The sequence below is a fragment of the Pongo pygmaeus genome, chromosome 3 (assembly GCF_028885625.2).
Source record: "Pongo pygmaeus isolate AG05252 chromosome 3, NHGRI_mPonPyg2-v2.0_pri, whole genome shotgun sequence".
Lineage (NCBI taxonomy): Eukaryota > Metazoa > Chordata > Mammalia > Primates > Hominidae > Pongo > Pongo pygmaeus.
This window is the reverse complement of record NC_072376.2, coordinates 187,766,178-187,788,051: the sequence shown is the minus strand read 5'-3', so window position 1 is coordinate 187,788,051 and position 21,874 is coordinate 187,766,178. Positions and strand designations below refer to the sequence as shown.

The 21,874-nt window shown below is 36.8% G+C and overlaps 1 long non-coding RNA gene across 3 annotated transcripts in view; it reads right to left on the bottom strand.

The window, feature by feature from the left end:
- Nucleotides 1-8,066: 8,066 nt before the first annotated feature.
- The window catches only part of LOC134739484 (uncharacterized), an 83,251-nt gene continuing 69,443 nt past the window's right edge, over nt 8,067-21,874 (bottom strand). Inside the window, exons 3-6 of one of the 3 annotated variants that reach the window (XR_010126173.1) lie at nt 17,023-17,173; nt 15,615-15,766; nt 12,110-15,367; nt 8,067-9,476 (exon numbers count right to left, since the gene is read on the bottom strand). This is a non-coding gene — a long non-coding RNA (uncharacterized LOC134739484). Of the gene's footprint in view, nt 9,477-10,666; nt 15,368-15,614; nt 15,767-17,022; nt 17,174-21,874 lie in introns of those variants that run through there. The other 2 variants (XR_010126171.1, XR_010126172.1) reach the window with 2 other exon arrangements.

Below are 21,874 nucleotides of genomic sequence, written 5' to 3'. Positions count from 1 at the left end.
GACTTGCATATGTTGAACTATCCCTGTAACCATGGAATGAAATCCACCTGATGGTGGAGAATTATTTTTGTTTTCATATGCTATTGGATTTGATTTGCATGTGTTTTGTTAAGGATTTTTGCATCTATATTTATCAGGGATATTAGTCTGGAGTTTTGTTTCTTTGTTATGGCCTTTCTTGGCTTTTGTTATCAGGGTGAAACTGGCTTTGTAGAATGAGTTAGGGAGGATTCCTTCTTAATCTTTTGGAATAGTTTCAGTGAAATTGGTACCAATTCTTCTTTGAATGTCTGGTAGAATTTGGTTGTGAATCTGTCTGGCTGTTGGCTTCTTGTTGTTGTTGGCAATTTATTTTATTACTGATTCAATCTTATTGCTTGTGATTAGTCTGTTCAGGATTTCTGTTTCTTCCTGATTCAAGCTAAGAGGGTTGTATGATTCTAGGAATTTATTCATTTTCTCTAGATTTTCTATTTTGTGTGCATTTAGGTGTTCACTGTAGTTTCGAACGATCTTGTATTTCTGTGGTGTCAGTTGAAATGTCTCCATTTTCACTTCTAATTGAGCTTATTTGAATCTTTCCTCTTCTTTTCTTGGTTAATCTAGCCAGTGGTCTATCAATTTTGTTTAGCTTTTCAAAGAGCCAGCTTTTTGTTTCATTTATCTTTTGTATATGTTTTATTTCAATTTCATTTAGCTCTGCTCTAATCTTTGTTATTTCTTTTCTTTTCTTTCTTTCTTTTTATTTTTTTATTTTATTATTCTTTTTTTCTGTCAGGGTCTTGCTCTGTGAGCCAGGTTGGAGTGCAGTGGTGCAATCTCAGCTTACTGCAGCCTCCATCAACCTCTAAGGCTCAAGCGATCCTCCCACCTCAGCCCCAGCAAGCAGCAGGGACTTCAGGCACACACCACCATGCCCAACTAATTTTTGTATTTTTAGTAGAGATGAGGTTTCCCCATGTTGCCCAGGCTGGTGTTAAACTGCTGAGCTTAAGTGATCCGCCCACCTTGGCCTCCCAAAGTGCTGGGATTACAGATGTGAGCCACCACCCCTGACCCCATGTTATTCATTTTCTTCTACTAGATTTGGCTTCGGTATGTTCTTATTTTTCTAGTTCCTCTAGCTAGGATATTAGGTTGTCAGTTTGTGATTTTTAATAATTTTTGATGTAGGCGTTTAGCAATGTAAACTTTCCTCTTACTGCTTTTGCTGTATTCTGGAGGTTTTGATAACTTATGTCACTCTTATCATTCATTTCAAAAAAATTTTAAATTTCCATCTTGATTTCATTGTTAAGCCAAAAATCATTCAGGAGTTGATTGTTTAATTTCCATGTATATTTGTAGTTTTAAGGGTTCCTTTTGGAATTGGTTTCCAGTTTTATTCCTCTATGGTCTGAGAAGATACTTGATAGGATTTTTTTTTTCTTTTTTTTGGAGATGGAGTCTCACCCTGTCACCCAGGCTGGAGTGGTGCAATGGCGTGATCTTGGCTCACTGCAACCTCTGCCTCCCGGGCTCAAATGATTCTCCTGCCTCAGCCTTCTGAGTAGCTGGGATTACGGGCACCCACCACCATGCCCAGCTAATTTTTAGTAGAGACAGGGTTTCGCCATGTTGGCCAGGCTGGTCTGGAACTCCTGACCTCATGATCCACCCACCTCGGCCTTCCAAAGTGCTGGGATTACAGGCGTGAGTCACCGTGCCTGGCCTATGATTTTTATTTCTTAAAATTTATTGAGACTTGTTTTGTGACCTATCATATGGTCTATCTTGGAGAATGTTCTGTGTGCTAATGAGAAGAATGTATATTCTGTAGTTCTTAGGTAGAATGTTCTGTAAATGTCTATTAGGTCTATTTGTTCTAGAGTGTAGTTTAAGTCGCAGTGTTTCTTTTTTGACTTTCAGCCTTGATGATCTGTCTAATGCTGTCAGTAGAGTGTTAAAGTGCCCCACTATTGTGTTGCTGTATATCCTTTCTTAGGTCTACTAGTAATTGCTTTATGAATCTGGGAGCTCTAGCATTAGATGCATATATATTTAGGATTGTTATATCTTCTTGTTGAATTGATCCTTTCATCAATTTATAATGCCCTTCTTTCTCTTTTTTTACTGTTGTTGCATTAAAGCCTGTTTTATCTGAGATAATAATAGCTGCTCCCACTCACTTTTGGTCTCCATTTGCATGGAATACTTTTATCCACACCTTTATTTTGAGTCTATAAGAATCCTTATATGTTATCTGTGTCTCCTGAAGATAGCAGATATTTGGTCTTTGATTTTTTTAAATAGATTCTGCCAATCTATCTTTTAAGTGGATCATTTAGGGCATTTGCATTTGACATTAATATTGAGATGTGAAGTATTCTTCCAGCCATGTGTTGATTTTTTAATTGTGTTATTGTTTTATAAGCCCCATGAATGTTATGCTTTCAGGAGTTTCCATCCTGGTGTATATACACCTTTTGGTTCAAGATTTGGAACTCCTTTTAGCATTTATTGTAGAGTTGGTTTATCGTTGGCAAATTCTCTCAGCATTTGCTTAAGAAAGACTTTATTTTTCCTTTATTTATTCTACTTAGTATTGCTAGATACAGAATTCTTGACTGACAGTTTTTTTCTGTTTAAGGAGACTGAAGTCAGGACCCCAGTCCCTAATGGCTTATAAGGTTTCTGCTGAGAAGTCTGCTGTTGGTCTGATAGGTTTTCCTTTATATGTTACTTGATATTTGGTCTCACTACTCTTAAAATTCTTTCCTTCACATTGACGTTGGATAACCTGGTGACTATATGCCTTGGTGATGCCCTTTTTTAATCCATTCTACCAATCTGTATCTTTTAAGTTGATCATTTAGACTATTTGCATTTGACCATTAATATTGAGCTTCTGGGCTAGGCACAGTGAATCAGCCCTATAATCTCAGCACTTTGGGAGGCCGAGGTGGGAGGATCACCTGAGGTCAAGAGTTCGAGACCAGCCTGGCCAACATGGTGAAACCCTGTCTCTACTAAAAATACAAAAATTTGCCATGTGGTGGTGGGCACCCATAATCCCAGCTACTCGGAAGGCTGAGGCAGAAGAATCACTTGAATCCGGGAGGCAGAGGTTGCAGTGAGATCATGCCACTGCACTCCAGTCTGGGTGACAGAGCAAGACTCTGTCTCAAAAAAAAAAAATTGCTTCTCATATTTGGATGTCTAGATTTCTAGCAAGGTCAGAGAAATTTTCCTGAATCATTCCCTCAAATAATTTTTCCAAATTTTAACTTTTTCTTCAGCCTCAGGAGCACCTATATTTCTTAGGTTTTGCCAATTTATATAATCCCATATTTTTTGGAGACTTTGATTATTGCTTTTAATTCTTTTTTCCTTTATATTTATCTGATTGGGTTAATTCAAAAACCTTGTCTTTAGGCTCTGAAATTCTTTCTTCTAGTTGGTCTATTCTATTGTTAAGACTTTCCACTGCATTTTGTAGTTTCCTAAATGTGTCTTTCATTTCCAGAAGTTCTGACTGGATTTTCTTTAAAATATGTATCTGTTTAAAAAATTTTTCATTTATATCCTGATTTTCTAAAATTTTTTATGTTGGCTTTTAAAATTTAAGTTGGTTTTAATTTCTTTATGTTGATTTAATTTCATTATGTTTGTTTCTCTTGTATCTCCTTGAACAACTTAATAATTAATCTTTTTAATTATTTGTCATGTATTTCAAATATTTCATTTTGATTTGGATCTACTGCTGGAGAGTTAGTGTGATCTTTTGGGGGTGTTATAGAACCCTATTTATTTATATTGCCGAATTATTTTCCTGGTTCCTTCTTATTTGGGTAAACTATTTATTATTATTCTTGAATTTATTTTTTTATTAGACTGTGGTTTTTTATATCTCTTGTTTCCCCTTGAGGATGTGACTTTAATGTTTATAGTTTATTGTCACTTAGCTTCAGCTCTGAGTGCTTTCAGTGGTAAAGACTCTGTATGAGTTCCTTGGTTACGGAGAATCTTTGTGTGATGGGTTTCTTCGATGCTGGCTGCAGTAATGACGTGCTGGGTATGTGAGCAGGTTCATTGTCCCCTATTGGGCTGGAATGGCAGGGGTCTCATGAAGCTTATCTCATTCTCCAGAGATGTGCACTTAAAATTTTTTTTCCCTAGTATTTTTTATTCACTGGATTGAACAGTTCAGGCTTCTGGCCAGTTTGAGGTGCCCACAGGTCAAAACCAGCTATGGCTAAAGCAGGCGGATAAATACAAACCCCAGTATAGGCAGAGATCCCAGCCTTTACAGCAGTGGCTGGGGAAGTTATCAGTGAGATGCACTGAGGTCTTTTCAAGGGTAGATAGGGGGCTGCCACAGCTCTGCTTCCAGGCCAGCAGGAAAGTGATCCACCTTCCCGTCACACCCCTAACTGAGTGTTCCAGCTGTTCACATCAGACAGGCACCTCTTTTCATCTGCAGGAAGGCTCACGCTCCATGTAGAGAGGGGTTGTGACTCTACATTTCAAACAAGCCTCGATGGCACTCTTCCTTTGAGAATGTTCCTTTAAGAATGCTCCAGAAATGTTCAGGAATGGTCCTGAAATGTTCCAGAAAGGGTGTCTACAGATCTACCCATGCCAAGCTCCCATAGGAGTTGCCCCAGCTGTGTCTATAATGGTAGATGAGGGGGAGAAGAGGTCCCCTTCTCCACGACCCCTCATGAGTACAAGGGCTGCCTGACTGTTGGGTTAAGAGCCACAGACTTTCCCCACTAAGCCCAGAACTGTACCTGTGCCTGTGCTGAAAGAAACTTCCCACAAGTGGAAAGTTCGGGGACTCAAGGCCTGCGGTCTTGTTTCTTTTGTCCCATGGGGTATTCCTTAATGTGGTGCACTCCCCCTCCCTCTAAGAGTAGGAGTCCCTGAGAACAAGACTACTGTGAATGCTGCTGTTCTACTGGGTCTAGCCACCCAGTGGGGCTGCCACACTTCAGGCTGGTACTAGGGAATGTCTGCAAGGGATCCAGTGATGTGACATGTCCTCTAGTCTCACAGCAGCGGGCACCAGCACCAGGTCTGATGGAGGTAGGAGGGCAGTGATGTAGACTCTGAGATTTCCTTAGTTACAAATAGCCTTAGTGTGTTGGCTTTCTCAAATGTCAACAGTAGTAGTAATGTATGGGGCGTGTGGACAGACTCAAGACCTACTGGTCAGCTAGGGTGATGCAGGCAATGGTGAAGGCTGAGGTCACACAAAAGTTTTCTTTTTCCAGAGCTCTGTGTGATTGTTCCTGCAGATGTTGTAAAAGGCTGAAGGCAGTTGGCTTCCAGCCACGAGGTGGCACATGCAAAACAGCACCAGCTGTGGTGGTAGCTGTGAAATTTGTGCTTGCCTTATGTTACCCAAGGGAGGTATTCCAGTGCTTTGGGCAATGGGTGAGGCCATGGAGAGCCCAAAGGACCCTGTCCATGGTGCTACACTACCAGGGTGTGTGGAGGGGCAAAGCCAGGTGGGGGCTGGGTCAGGCAAGTCCATGCTCTGGTTTCCCAGGAACAGGCACAGGCAGTTTCCTGGCCACTGGGGTAATATTCCAGGGAGAAGTATAGCTATAATGTTAACATTTTTATGAACGATTATTTTAAATTAGAAATTAAAATGTATCAGAAAAGCATTCTTACCAATATGAATGGAGCTTTTCCCTCAAATAATACAGTCAAGGATAAATATTATTTGTTGATAAAATAAGGATCAGGATCGATTCTAGTCTCATTATAGCAATGTTTTAAGAAAAATGGTTCACATAAGTAAGCCGATGAAAATGAAAGTTTTGTTGTAATAGTACTACTCAGTTCTTTGAGCTCCCTCTAAATTGTATTGCAAAAACACATAGTAATCTGTCCTCAAAATAAGTTTTTTTAGTGATTTATCAGGTGGTATCTGCTTCCAATTTTTGAAAGCAAAATTTGGAAGGCACTTGCAAAATGATTTACTATTCTTAAGAGTCTATGAGTTTCTCAATTGCTAAGAAATATAACAAAATGGCTTTCCAAAACACATTGGATAGCTTGATTTGCCCTCTAGATTCACTCTTAACATTGCCTTGAGCTCCAGGTTAAAGACTGACTACTCCTTTGCCTTTCAGCACCTGATTTAATTCAATCAGTAGGAGGCTCTCAAGAGACTTGAGATCTAGAGAAAAGCGAGATCAAGATATTTTTCCTTGACTTCATTCCTGGTTTGGTTATCTCAGCATCTATCAGGCAGTCATTTGCACAGCTACTCGCATTGTGTTCTAGTTATCATTCCCTCCTTTGCTCCTCCAGGTCCAGAAGTGGTAACACCTCCCTGCATTTACTAGTCCCAGGGTCCTGTGATATTTCTGCTATTTCCCCGAGTCCTGCAGACAACTTTAAAATAATTGTTTTAATAAATTAACTTAAAATTGCCCAGTTTGAGAGTGCCATTTGTTTCCTACTGGAATCAATACCAATGGATTAGAATTTATCAAATGACTATTAACTACAGCTGTTCCTTTTTTTAATTTTGCTCAGAAATACCCTGTTGATGGGGTCAAAATTAGATGAAACTGGAGTAAAACACCTCACAATATTAGCAATGAAAGGAGAATTATGAATAAATAATTTCAAGAATAAAAATAGGTCATACAGACAATAAAAAGAAAGTTCAATTATTTTATTAAATTTATGAGTAAATTTGATTATTTATATAAAATAAGCAAATACCTAGAAGTAAACAATTTACCAAAACCAACACAAGAAGAAACAGAAAAATTGGATTAGTCAGATAACTACTAAAGAGATTGCAAACTTGTCAATTTATTTAATTTATAATTAAAAACCTTCTCATAAAGAACATTCCTTGCCCAGATGGTTGTTTCAGTGGTGAATTCTACCAAATATTTAAAGATGAAATAATTCCAAATTTACTCTGGCTCTCCCAGAGTACAGAGAAAGAGACCACTGCCAACTTATAACTGTGATTTCAAAAACTGAAAAGGCATTATTACAAAGGAAAAAAAGTTATAGGCCAATCTCACTTTTGCCATAATGAACATAAATATAAAATTCCTAAATAAATTGGAAAAAGAAGTTCTTTTATATCAAAAATAAGAAAAAATCATAAACAAGTGGAGTTATAGTAATTGAATTTGGTCTCACACTCAAATTTAATCCGTGAAAATTATCATATTAACAGACTACAAAAGAAAAATTGTATGATCATATCAATATATGTAGAAAAAGCTTTTGGATGTTGATAAGATTCAACGTACATTTTCAAAAACAACAACAAAAGTATTAAAAACTAATAATAGAAGGGAGATTTCTTAGTCTCATATAGAGCACCCACCAAAAAACATATTGCAATCATCATACTTACTGGTGAAATCCAGTACAATCAGGCAGTGAAAGGAAAATGCAGTGTAAACATTGGGAACAAAACTATCAATGTATAAAAGTTTTTAAAACTTCTAATAAATTATTAGCAAGAATCAGCAAGTAGGTAGAATACAAAGAAATGGCCCAGCGTTTCATTTGAGGCTCCAAAAAGGCTGTATTATACACACACACAAAAAGGCAAACCAGAAATAGAGAGCAGGCCTTACAAAAATGAAAACCTAGGCTCAAATGAGCTTCATCTTTATCAGATTTAGCTGACAGGCTACTACTTTACCTATCCCCCATCAGCCAATGAACCCCTCTCTGAAGAAAAATTATAAGCCAGCGCATATACAATTCTTCATACAATTTCTAGCATTTAATTAAGAATTAGTAGACACACAAAGAGACAGGAAAAAATAATAATAATTAAATGAAGAAAAAAAAGACCGCCCCTATGGGATGGATATAGGAATTATCAAAAACAGATTTTAAAATCATTGTGATTGATCTGTTCAAAAATTAGAAGAAAAGATTGGGAATTTTTCCAAAAAGCTAGAAACAATAAAGAACAGTTTTAGAAATGAAAAAAAAAAATTGAAATTAAGAAAACAATAGAATAAGAGATTCTACACAGCTTGAGAGAGGATTTGTGAATCTGATTTCTGAATAGAAAATAGGCCAGTAGAAAATATTTAGATTGAAACAAAAAGAGAAAGGGGAATGGAAAAATACAGAAAAGAGAATAAGAGAGATATGGACTTTAAAAACAGTCTAACAAGCTGGGCGTGGTGGCTCGCGCCTGTAATCCCAGCATTTTAGGAGGCCAAGGCAGGCGGATCATCTGAGGTCAGAAGTTTGAGACTAGCCTGGCCAACAAGGTGAAACCCTGTCTCCACAAAAAATACAGAAATTAGCTGGATGTGGTGACGTGCGCCTGTAATCTCAGCTACACGGGAGGCTGAGGAAGGAGAAGTGCTTGAACCCGGGAGGTGGAGGTTGTAGTGAGCTGCGATCGCGCAGCTGCACTCCAGCCTGGGAAACAAAGCAAGACTCCATCTCAAAAAAACAAAAAACTGAAAAAAACAACAAAAAAACCCCAAAACAGTCTGACATAGGTGTAATTAGAGACCTACAAAAAAAAAAAAAAAAAGGAAATTAAAGCAGAAGCATTATTTGTAACTAATGTTCCACAAATGTTCAAAAGTAATCAGATTTTAAGCTGCTGATTCAAGAAGCAATACAAATGGCAAGAAGAAGAAAAAGAGCACACCAAATAGAAGTAAAAGCCAGTGACCAGAAAAAATCTTAAAACCTGCCAAGGGGTGCAGGGGGAGGCAAACTGTCTATACAAGAAGCAAAAATAAAATTAACTACTAATTTCTTAGCAGAAACTACATAAATCAGAACACAATGAAAAATATCTCAAGGTTCCAAACAAATAAAAACTGAATATCAGTTCTATATTGAGTTAAGAAAAATCTTATAAAATCAAAGAGGGTGTGTTAATGGCATTTCCAGGAAAAAAAAAATCAGAAAATTCATCGTAAATAGATTCAGATTCAAAGAAATACAAGTAAAGATTTTTCAGGGGGGGAAAAGAATCTCCAGATGAAGGAAGAGAAATTCATGGTAATTTGAAGGGTAATGGTAAAGGACTGAGGAAATCAAAATGAATATTTACTGTATTAAGTCAGGAAAATAATGACTTCTAGTATTTAAAACATATGTAGAATTAAAATACACAAAAGCGTGAAAGGCAGGTGAGATCAAACAGAGTTAAAGTGTTCTAAGGTGTTTGTATTTTCAAAGATTTGGTTAAAAAAAAAGAATAGTGGCTCACCCCTGTAATTCCAGCACTTTGGGAGGCCGAGGTGGGTGGATCACCTGAAGTCAGGAGTTTGAGACCAGCCTGATCGACATGGTGAAACCTCGTCTCTACTAAAAATACATAAATTAGCTGGACACAGTGGCATGCGCCTGTAATCCCAGCTACTTAAGAGGCTGAGGCAGTAGAATTGCTTGAACCTGGGAGGCAGACGTTGCAGTGAGCGGAGATTGCACCACTGCACTTTAGCCTGGGCGACAAAGTGAGACTGTCAAAAAAAAAAAAAAAAAACACTAATTAAAATTAGATATTAGTAAGTCAAGAAAGCCTAATGTAATACAGAAGGTAAATAATGTAAAACTAATAAGGTAATTTAGAAGAGAGTTAAATAATAATATTTAATTGATGAGTCCAAGGGAGGAAATAAAGCAAAGAGTATATAATGAGTAGACCCAATAGAAAACAAATACGGTTGACCCTTGAACGAAAATGGTTTGAACTGCATGGGCCCACTCACACAGGGATTTTTTTCAATAAAAGTTGCACTGGGTGTGCCTGCATCTCCTGCTCCCCTTCCACCTCCTCCACCTCTTCCACCTCTGCCACCCCTGAGACAGCAAGACCAGTCCCTCCTCTTCCTCCTCCTCCTCAGCCTAATCAATGTGAAGATGAAGAGGCTGAAGACCTTGTGATGATCCACTTCCACTTAATGAATAGTAAATATATTTCTCTTCCTTAGGATTTTCTTAACATTTTCTTTTCTCTAATTTACTTTATTGCAAGAATACAATGTATAATACATACAATATACAAAGTATGTGTTGACTATTTGTTACCAAGAAGGCTTTTGGTCAACAGTAGGCTATTGGTAGTTAAATTAGCCGGGAGTCAAAAGTGTTATGTGGATTTTCAACCTTGCCCCAGGGGGTCAGTGCCCCAGTCCCTCATTGATCAAGAGTCAACAGCAGTTGCATCAAGGATCACATTGAAGGTCAGATCATCCCACACTCTTCTTTACTACCCTCCAGTGGTTTCTGGTTGCAAATAAGATCAAATACTCCATCTCTGATTTCACCTATTTTCACCTCCCTCCTTCCTGACTTCACTCTAGCTTCACTAGCTTCTCTGCACCTTGAAAGTGCCAAGCATCTGCCCTTCAGGAACTTTGCACTCACTCTTCACTCTGTCTAGATGGCTCTTTTCCATATATTTCCAAGAATAGCCTGACTCTAATATTATGTCCTTAAAATGGCATCCCACATCCTCCACTCTAAATTAATCACTTAGTTATCCCATTCTAGGTTATCACACCACCCTTATTTTGTTTTCAGCTTCATAGCGCTGATCCTCTGAATTTATGTTAGTCATTTTTTTCTTCATTATGTTTTTTTCTACTCTACCATAACATAAGCTCTATAAAAACAAAGACCTTACCTGTTTCTGTTCTTTACCTAATCACAGCATATAAAACAGTGCATGGAATATGGTGTGCATCAAGTAAATATTTATTGAATGGATGAATGAAGTGTCTAATGAAGTGGGTAAGGCACACTAGGCTGTCTTAAAAGAAATATAAATTTCCCAAACATGGAAGTTTATTTGTTCATTCTTTTATTGATTAGATGATTTCTGGGATACTGTGTTTGAGTCTAAGTATCACATTTTAAGAGGCTTTTGCCAGTCTGGAGTTTGGATTTTATCTTAATGACAACAGGAGAAAAACACACAAAATTGTAAATATTTGAAATTGTCATAAGGAAATAGAATAGAGAGTTGCCTCCTGTAAACAGAACTATGAATGAGTAAAGGTGAAAGGGATGTAGTTGAAGGTACCTTCAGAATTAAGATACTCCAAATGAAATGCCTTCATAGTTTTCACTGGCAGAAAAAATTGCTATGATTGAGATGATTGAGGCTGATGCCAGCTAGTCACATATTAGAGATTCTATACACAACATTTCTGTAAAAGTGAGAAGTTGGACCGAATGACCTTGAGAGCTCCTTAAACTTTGTTTCTATTCTACAGTACTATATAATGTCATCACAGTTCAGTTTACACAAAGTAAATACAACTCATAGTAATATTTCCTTAATCATAAAGGATCATTATGGTATTCTCTCCCTATTTTGATTTCTTTCTAATTTTTTCTAACATTTGGTTTCTCCATTCCATTTACTATCTGAAGAATTTTGGTAGGAATGCTTCCAGAACAATATGGCCCTAGTTTGCTATTTCTGCTGTTGCCCCAATCTAATGCCGCCTGGGTGCCTCCCTGCAGCCTCTGATTCATGGTAGCCACCTAACATTGGATAAATCCAACGTTCATGTTATCTAGATGTTGTGACAAAATGTTAGTTCATTAATGGCCTGGTCCATGCTTCCTGTTCATGTGGGTCAGAGTGGAGGTAGGGAGGTTTCTCTAACAAGAACGATGTTTGCAGCATTAGTCTTCTTAAGTAAATTTTATTGTCCTTAGCTGATGACCACTGAACTGTCATGATAACGTCATTGAGAGAATAGTTTAAGTGTATGGGACTAACACAAGCAGATACCTAGCATTTTATGGGGTGAACATGCTGCATTTGAGATTTATGAGATTGAGGGGGAAAATTACATGTTTCTAGCATAGGATCTCTTTTTTCTTTTTTCATTCCTTCTTTTCTGATCCACTTCCACTTTCACTGCCAAAAGCCAAGTTCTTATAATGTCGTGTATATTAATGTATTTTGATTTTTTTCATAACTACTCTCAAGTCTCCAGTTTCTGTTCTAGTCAATTAGCCCTAAATACTATTGTTGGTATAATCTATCTAACACATGCCTCTTATTCCAGAGGTATGAAGTCCAGCCCTCCAGCCAGAACCTTCGCAATCATACCACAATTCACCTTTCAGGCCTTACCTGGGCTACTCCTTATCAAATTGTAAGCTTTCCTAAATTCCACCCTGGCTTTGCCTGCTTTATTCCCATTTTATACTCATGTAAATCTTCCCCATATTGAAGCAGGAGGATGGTTAGGGTGGAATTCCTGCAATGGAAGAAAATGAAGATCAGAAGATGTGTGGGGAGTGGTGGGAGTTTTAGGGTAAAGATACTATGAAGAGATTTGGAGAAATTGCAGATAAATATGTTTTTTGTATTTAGCCTAGTATAAAAACATAAGGTATAGATTTCTGACTTTAATTTTCTGCATACAGATGTTTATAATCATTGTTGATTCAGATTCAATTAGAGAATGAATAAGCTTTTCATATTATAATTTTCGCACCTAAGACAGACAAGCAGGCCTTTCCCTGTCTCACTGGTCCATAGCAACACTCATTACTTGTTGGCTGATTTGAGCCATGTATTGGTGGGGGTTTATCAGTTGTAATCCAAAACTGTCCTTTCTGTCACAGGATTTCATCTCTGGACGATTACTTCTGTATGTGTTCTAAAACATCCCAGGCAGGCCCCAGCATTACTGGGTTGCATCTGTATCACAAATTATTTCACACACAGTATAACAGCGTAGTGATTGATCTCTGCTTCCCATTATCTTTATCCATCTTATTACAAGTTGTGGTGAATGACTAATGAGGAATGTTGGACTCTGAACAATTCTGTTTTCTGTTATTGCTGTAAAATATTCAAAACTTGAAGGAAAAACAAAACGAAATGAAGGAAAATAACAGTAATTTGAGAGTTCTTCACATATACAGACAGACACACACAAAAACACAGCTTGATGAGCAGAAAGCCAGAATGGATAGAAATAGCAGTTTCCACTAAAACTTACTCTTTTAAATGATTACTTTTTTTTTTATAGAGATCTTTAATGCAAATGCTGGTATCTTTTTTCACGTACTCCCTCTTTACTCTGTAAGTATTTTATAGTAGAGGGAAAAGCTTGAGGCAACCCCATAGTAATTCTCAATCATAAACTTCCCTGAATCCCTCCCTGTTGGTGTTCTTGTCCTTCATACAGAAACACAAAGTTTAAAAAGGGGGAAATGAGTCCTTCTTTAAACTCCCTTTTAACTTAGAGTCAATCAAGTCTGTTGTATTTCAGCTTATCTATAACAAATCTTACTTCAATGGTATTTTAATCAGCATGTAAAAAACTAAAGAAATGGCTGGGCGTGGTGGCTCACACCTATAATCCAAGCACTTTGGGAGCCCGAGGCAGGTGGTTTACCTGAGGTCAGGAGTTCAAGACCAGCCTGGCCAACATGGTGAAAGCCTGTCTCTACTAAAAATACAAAAATTAGCCAGGCATGGTGGTGGGCGCCTTTAATCCCAGCTACTCGGTAGGCTGAGGCAGGAGAATAGCTTGGAACTGGGAGGCGGAGGTTGCAGTGAGTCGAGATTGTGCCACTCTACTCCAGCCTGGCCTACAGAATGAGACTCCGTCTCAAAAAATAAAAATAAAAAATAAAAAAATAAGAAAAATTTTAAAATTTTTAAAAAAATATTTAAAAACTAAATGAAATACTTTTCTGTTCTTTCTTGTCCCACTACTTAAAGAATGGGACAAACTTGCTTCATTTTAGTGCTTTGTTATAGTCTAAAATAGGCCTTTCCCCCAGTATAAGAGAAATTGATGGGAAAGTTACATAATCTTCTTAGATTTCTTGAGTAGGATGTTTACTGAGTGAATTTTTTATCTTATTTGGAATATTATGAATTCCAAGAGTATCAGTTGATCTACCTTTAATTTTTTTTTCAGAGACAGGGTCTTGGAGTTCAGTGGTGTGGTAATAGGTCATTGCAGCCTCATACTCCTGGACTCAACTTATCCCACCACTTTAAACTCCTGAGGAGCTAGAACTACAGGTGCACTCCACCATGTCTAGCTAATTTTTAAAAATTGTTTGTAGAGAGTGGGGCCTCACTATCTTGCCCAGGCTGGCCTTGAACTCCTGGCCTCAAGTGATCCTCTTGCCTTAGCCTCGCAAAGCGCTGGAATTACAGATGTGAGCCACTGTACCAAACCAGGTCTGCCTTTAATTTTACATGCATTTATTGAAAAGCCACCCAATTCCAAGCATAATACTAGACGGTAAAAAGCCAGAAATAAATAAGCTATGTGCCTGCCTTCAGGGAGCTCACAAGTGTGTTTGGAAAACCAATATGTAAAGAAGAAAAAGACATAACTTCATGTTATAATGACTGTAATTGATTTATGTGTGAAGTTAATAGGCAGTTATAATGAGAACTCTGCCTGAGCGAGTCAGGGAAGGAGAAGGCTTCATAAAATAGGAGACATTTGAGCAGAGCCTTGAAAGATTCTTAAGAGTTTGGGAGGAGGGATGTTCCAGGGAGAAAGACACTGCATAATTAGTTAAAAAAAACTATAATCGGTTCTCTGATAATAGTGCTCTGTGAGTTTAGCACAGAACTTGGGACTGGAAGCAAGCATGAGGCATCCTGAGTGCCATTCTAAGAGGTTGGCACTTTGTCTTAGCAATGGGGAATTTTCATGGATGTTAATCAAGAAGTTAGATGAACAGGTTTATGTTTGGGGTTGGTTCAGAATCAAACAGATAAGAGTGAACCTGAAAGTCAGGAGAACTAAGTGGAAGAATTTTGCAACATTCCATAGGAAAGATGATAGAGGTCTTAATAAATGCAGTAACAATGGAACTAAAGAGGTAAACACAGGCAGGAGCACAATTAGGGAAATAGAATCTAGTGTCAGGCTGGAACTAAGCAATGAAAAAGGAGGAAGAACTCTAGAATAACTCATAGGTTTTTAGATCCTATGCACAAAGTTTTGAAACACATCAGGGTCCAGCACAGTGGCTCACGCTTGTAATCCCAGCACTTTGGGAGGCCAAGGCAGAAAGATCATTTAAGCCCAGTAGTTCTAGACTAGCATGGGCAACAGAGCAAGACCTTGTCTCTCCTAAAAATTAAGAAAACCAACAAACAAACAAAAAGCCTGGTATGGTGGCATGAGCCTATAGTCTCAGCTACTCAGGAGGCTGAGGCAAGAGGATCACTTGAACCCAGGAGTTCTAGGTTGCAGTGAGTCACGATTATGCCACTGCACTCCAGCCTGGGCAACAGAGCAAGACCCTATCTAAAAATATTTTTTTAACACATCAGCAGCATCACTCATATTTATTGAAGGCATATTCTGTTCCAGATACTGTGCCAGGCGCTGCATTTCAAATCCTGTAATAATCATATAAGACAGTTACCATTATTATTCCAATACTACAAAATGAATGAGTTTAAACTTCCTTGGAAAGATCATTGAAATTTAACTAATAGCTTCAACCTTGCACTAGAATCACATTTCAACATATATTGATATTTACTATTATTATTTATTATTAATATTTATTATTACTTTTCCATAACCACATGAGTCAAGGACCAGATATTAAATCCACTTTAATATATGAAGAAATCTACTGACCTGGGAAAAAAAGATAGCAATTCAGGCATAAAAGTCTTAGTCTCATTGCTGCCAAGGTGGAGAACTTTTCTGGCTGGCTGTCATTGCACTACTGTTGTTAGGGAAGATATTGTCTTCAACTTGGCTTTGTGCTATTTCACAAATTTACAATTCTGCAACAGAGATTCAAGGAAAAATATAGATGAGTTAGGGCTGTTTGTTTCAAGTGAAAAAAAATCACCTCCAATTTAAGCGTAATGACTAAGGTGTCTTACAGAACTCAAGAATAGGAACGTCACTAAAGGAAGGAACAACTGGAACTAAGCTCTCCAGAAGTGTTAGCACTCCTCCTTTCTTCTGGTTTATTTGAATCTTCTTTCTTCCCCTCTCTGAAGACTAGCTTTTGTCAATGTAAGATTTTATTTTCTCTGAGGACATTTATACATACATATAGACACATATGTATATGTGTGTGTATATATACACACACACACATATGTATATGTAAAAATCCAATTATTTTATATGTAACAGATATATTTTTACATGGTAAGAACAAATCATGACTACTGGGATTTTCTTAAATTAATATTCAATTTGTCAAAGTAAAAAGTTCTCAAATTTAGTTTATCTTAAGCCCTTCACTTTATATACATCATATAATTCTATTTATAAATTCAGTAAAATTTAACATTTACTCTCAAATTGGTCTTTGACTAAAGTTTGAGTAACTCAGATAGCAGAATGCACTAAGCTATCAGGCTTCTTACAATTTAGTTAATTTGATTGACTTAAATATTTTAGACAGCACTTATAAAGTTAATGTATTTGATTTACTTTTTACTTGCCTAAATTGATAAGCAAAACTTTCTAAGGTACTTGAATCACTCTAATAAACCAGACAAATTAAATTCATAAAAATGATAATTCTAAAGTTATCTCAAATATCCCAATACTCTATAATCTTGGAACAATTCTCTTAGGTTTTTCAATACAAATAACAAGTCCAAATCAAATTTTAAGTTATAATTTTAAATGGGATTCAAAGGTCTCAACCGTCAGGTTCTCTAATAAGCCGATATGTTATGTGGCCTCCAATATATCCCCCCGTGATCCTTGTCTCCTGGTATCCACACTCCTATATAAACCCCCTCCCTCCCAGAGAATAGGACTCCTTCCCAGAGAATAGGATGCAGGACAAACGATGTCACTTCCAAGATAAGGTTACAAAAAACAAAAACAACAACAACAAAAAACCTAGCTTCTGTCTATGGTGACCATTCATCCTCTCTTGATTGCTGGATCTAATGAAGTAAGTTGCCCTAAGAGGGCCCTTGTGGCAAAGGACCAAATGAGGCCTTCAGCAAACAACTAGTGAGAAACTGAAGCATTCAGTCCAACCACTGATGAGAAACTGAATTCTACTTACAACCATACAAATGTGCTTGACAACAGATCCTTTCCCAGTTGAGTCTTCAGATGAAACTGCAGCCCCAGCCAACACCTTGACTACAGCCTTGAAGAGACATTAAGGCAGAGGCATCCAACAAATCTTTTCCTTGATTCCTGACCCACAGAAACTATGAAATAATAAAGTTTTGTTACTTTTAGTCAATACATTTTGGGATAATTTGTTTTATAACAATAGACAACTAATATAGATAGATATTAAACATTATATATAGTATATAACCAAATATGAATATATTGCCCTTATCTTAATACCAGAGCCTTAATACTATAGATTTTACATACTTAACTATTTCTATATTTAATTCTAAACCTCCCCAAAAAGTCAATGTTGTTAACTGAAGAAGGAAATAGTATTACCATCTCAGTATGTTAAAAGCACTTATTGACGTCTGTGATTTGGGGCAAGGATGAGAGACCTGAAAGAAGGGTCATGCAGATTGATACCTCTCCTGCTACTGACAACAGGGCTCAAGACACCCCTTTACTTAATATTTTCATTGTATTTGAATAAATGAATTCTGCTATCTGAGGGTTTGGTTAACTTTTTTCACCACCTAATTGCATTTCATATTTCTTTTTTATGTTTCTTATTAGATTTAAATGACATTTACTGGAACTTGAATATATTTTATGACTAGTTTGACTTAAATATCAGACTAGTGAAGACTCCTACCTTCTCTCATCCACAGGGTAGAAAACATGATCCTAATTGCTCCAACACTCCTATCTTTACAGCTACATTCCTGACATATTAAAAGATAGCAACTTTCATTTCTGAGTTTCCATTTCTAAAACTGTTCTAAGGACTCCACTTGATACATTTTAGGGATTGTGCCTGTCTCTGGACCAATCAACAGTGCCAGGAGGAAGAGATTATAGGAAACGTCCTCTGATTCTCAGGTATGAGAATGAGGGGAAAGCTGTCAGCCAGACAATCCCTTAGATTTTCAGTACATAGCAATTAAAACTCAGGGGGTTAGATTTATTTTGCTTCAATTTAAGTTGATGAAGAAACAATATTCTGATTCTCAGCTGGAAAAAAGGAAAATTTCATAGTCACTGGACTCTTCCCAACTCCTAACCTTTCTAACCCTTCTCTTCAAGGGCTGCTCTTATATCCACATGTTGTCACAGCAATGACTCACCCATGTCTGCCCTTCTGGGACAGCATGTAAAGTTCCACACCAATTCTCCCTTTTCAAAAGTTGAACTTTGCAGCATGTAGGTGAAGAGAGACCCACAGCCAGGGCCAGAAGAGCAAAATCCAGCCATTTCACTTTTTTAAGCTTGAAACAATTATTTAATTTGCATATAAGTACCTGGAAATGTTTCTAACTGTAAGCTGTATTAAGGACTCTAAAAAGCAACTTGTTGGGGCAAGGTTAAAGCAAATAAGAGATAAATGTACAGATAAGAATTTTAGACACCAGAGAAAGGTAAACAGGTTATATTCGGATAAAGAACTTCTGGTAGCAATAAAGTTGGGTGTTGGAGCATGACAGCTGTAGGCTGTTACCACCAGGCAAGAAAATAGTTATTTGATGCTTTCTGCCACTTGAGTTGTCCTTAGTTAAACATAATCATCTAAAAGTAAGGAAATTAAAGGCAGATTTTTCTCCTAGCTTTTTTCTTCATGGATTTAAAAGAAAATCACTGTAATGAAGAAGTCAATATCATAAGGACATCAAATTAAAATTAGGTGGTGAAAAAAGTTAGCCAAACAGTCAGATAACAGAATTCATTTATTCACATCCAATGGATATTAAGTAAAGGGATGTCTTGAGCTGTGTTGTCAGTGGCAGGAGAGGTAATAATAGCTATTGATAAATGATATGATAACAATAGAATCTACAAGGGAAGATAAGGATAAAGTAAATTGATTCGTAGATAATAACTCCTTAAACATAATTTGTTCTTTCCTCAAAATTCTGGTGTTTTTAAATGTATCCATGCCCTGTCTTCAGTCTCAGGATGGGCATTGTAAACCTTAGAAAAAATTGGGTAAAATATATCAATATGACTGAGTATCATCTTGGTGTTTCTTCTTTTAAATTAATTATATGAGGTATATCAGAACTTCTCCCTAGGACTCGTAGTGAGAAGTGCCATTTAATTATACAGTACTTTGAATCTTTCACATGGCTAAGTATGTATGTCCAGTTCTATGAAATGAATAAAGATTTGATTACTACAGAGGAGAAAGGAACTTTCTTTGCCAAACCAGATATGAGTCACACACAGTTTATCAATTTGGCAAACAATGAACTCTGTACCTCTGTTTTCCTTTATATTTTCCAGAGGTTAAAAAATAGACTCGATGTAGAGAAACTTGATGAATAATATTTTACTACATACTCAGGATGTATTTCACCTTTATGAAATGCACTCAAATTTTCCTTTAGAAATATCCCTTCCCCATTGTACTGTAGCCATGAACTTTGGAAGAATTGACTCTATCTCAGCTTCAAGCTATATTATCTTACCTCACTTAAAACAGATATTGGTTCCATAAGGGCTTTTTCCCAAACCCAGATCAATCAGCATTTGTCTTCTTCCTGGCCACAGTGATTGGCCCAATCAGAGTAAATCTCAAGACTTTTGTTCAAAGATTACAGAATGTGACACTCTTTCTCTTCTTGGATGTGAACCAAGTAACCTGTTGCCCTGGTTGCCCTACTATTGGCAACCATTTTGTGAATATGATGGAAGCCAGAATAGAGAGGAGGGAACAGCCAAGAGAATCACAGGAAACTGAAAGACTGCCTTGATTAAACATACCTGGACTTTTCAGATATGTGAGCCAAAAAATCTAATTATAGTTTATGCTAATTTAAGTTGGGGATTTGTTACTTGTAACCAAAAGTATTACTACTAATATGTTAAGTATCTATTAGGTTGGTGCAAAAGAAATTACAGTTTTTGTCATTTAAAAGTAATGTAGTATTCATCCAGGGAATGAACACTAGAAAATAGTGAAGGTTAAACTAATTACTATCATATATTTTCATTCACTATAACATTTCATAGCTATAAGAAGATCAGATGGAAATTTGCACATACATAATCAACTAATATTTGACAAAGGTGCCATAATACACAATGGGAAAAGTATAGCCCATTCAATTAGTGGTGTTGGGAAAATTGGATATCCATACAAAAGAATGAAATTGGGCCGGGCGTGGTGGCTTATGCTTGTAATCCCAGCACTTTGGGAGGCTGAGGCAGGCGGTTCACGAGGTCAGGAGCTCAAGAATGAAATTGGACCCTTGTCTTACGCCATATACAAAAATTAACTAAAGCCTTAAATGGAAGATTTGAAGCCACAAAACTAGAAGAAAATGTAGGGAAAACTCCTTGACGTTAGTCTTGGAAATGATATTTTACATATGACATCCAAAGCACAGGCAACAAAAGCAAAAATAAACAATTGAGACTACATCAAACAGAAAAGCTTCTGCGCAGCAAAGGAAACAATCAACAAAATGCAAAGGCAGCCTACAGAATGGGGGAAATATTTACAAACCACAGATCTGGTAAGAGGTTAATAACCAAAATATGTAAGGAACTCACATAACTCAAAAGCGAAAATCAAATAACCTGATTAAAAAATGGGCAAAGGATCCAAATAGATATTTTTCCAAAGAAGACGTACAAATAGCCAACAGGTATATGAAAAGGTGCTCAACATCACCAACCACTAAGGAGATGTATCAAAACCATAGTGAAATATCACCTCACATCTGTTAGCATGATTGTCATAGAAAAGACAAGAGATAACAAGTATTGGCAAGAACGTGGAGAAAAGGGAACACTTGTATACTGTTAATGGGACTGTAAATTGATATAACCATTTTGAAAACAGTATGGATGTTCCTCAAAAAATTAAAAATAGAACTACCACATGTACCAGCAATCTCTCTTCTGGGTATGTAAACAAAGGAAATAAAATCAGTATTTGGAAGAGATATCTATACTCCTGTGTTCATTGCAGTGTTATTCACAATAGATGAGCTACATAAACAATGTAAGTGTTCATTGAAAGGTAAAGAAAATGTACACACACACACAATGGAATATTATTCAGTCATTAAAAAAGGAAATCCTGCCTTTTGCAACAATATGGATGAACTTGAAGGACGTTATGCTTAGTGGAATTAGCTAGGAACAGAAAGACAAATACTGCAAATACTGAATGATCTCACTTGTATGTGGAATCTTCAAAAGTTGAATTCACAGAAGCAGAGAGTAGAATGGTGGTTGCCAGAGGCTGGAGTGTGGGGAAAATGTGGACATGTTAGTCAAAACGACAAACTTTCAGTTATAAGATGAACAAGTTCTGGGGATCTGACATACAGCATGGTGACTATAGTTAATTACTGTACTTTATTGTATATTTGAGATTTGGTAAGAGAGCATATTTTAAGTGAACCTCACCACACATTCACACACACACAAAAGGTAGCTATGGGTGATGATGGATGTGTTTATTAACTTGATTGTGGTAATCATTACAAAATGTGTAGGTATATCAAATCATCAAACTATGTACTTTGAATACATACAATTTTTGTTTGCCAATTAAATATTTTAAAGTTAAGAAAAAAATACAAAGTGGAAAAAACTATGAGTTAATTAGGACCAAGCACTCTTTCAATGTTGCATATATTTAGTAACTCATTCAATTGCTTTTTAGAAGTGTTTGATGCCAACTTTGAAAGCCCTGGTTAAAAAATATGCCCAAAAAGCAACCCATTTCAGGATTGCTTAGTCTAATATTTTCTGTGTACTAATCAGCTGCTCTATTATAT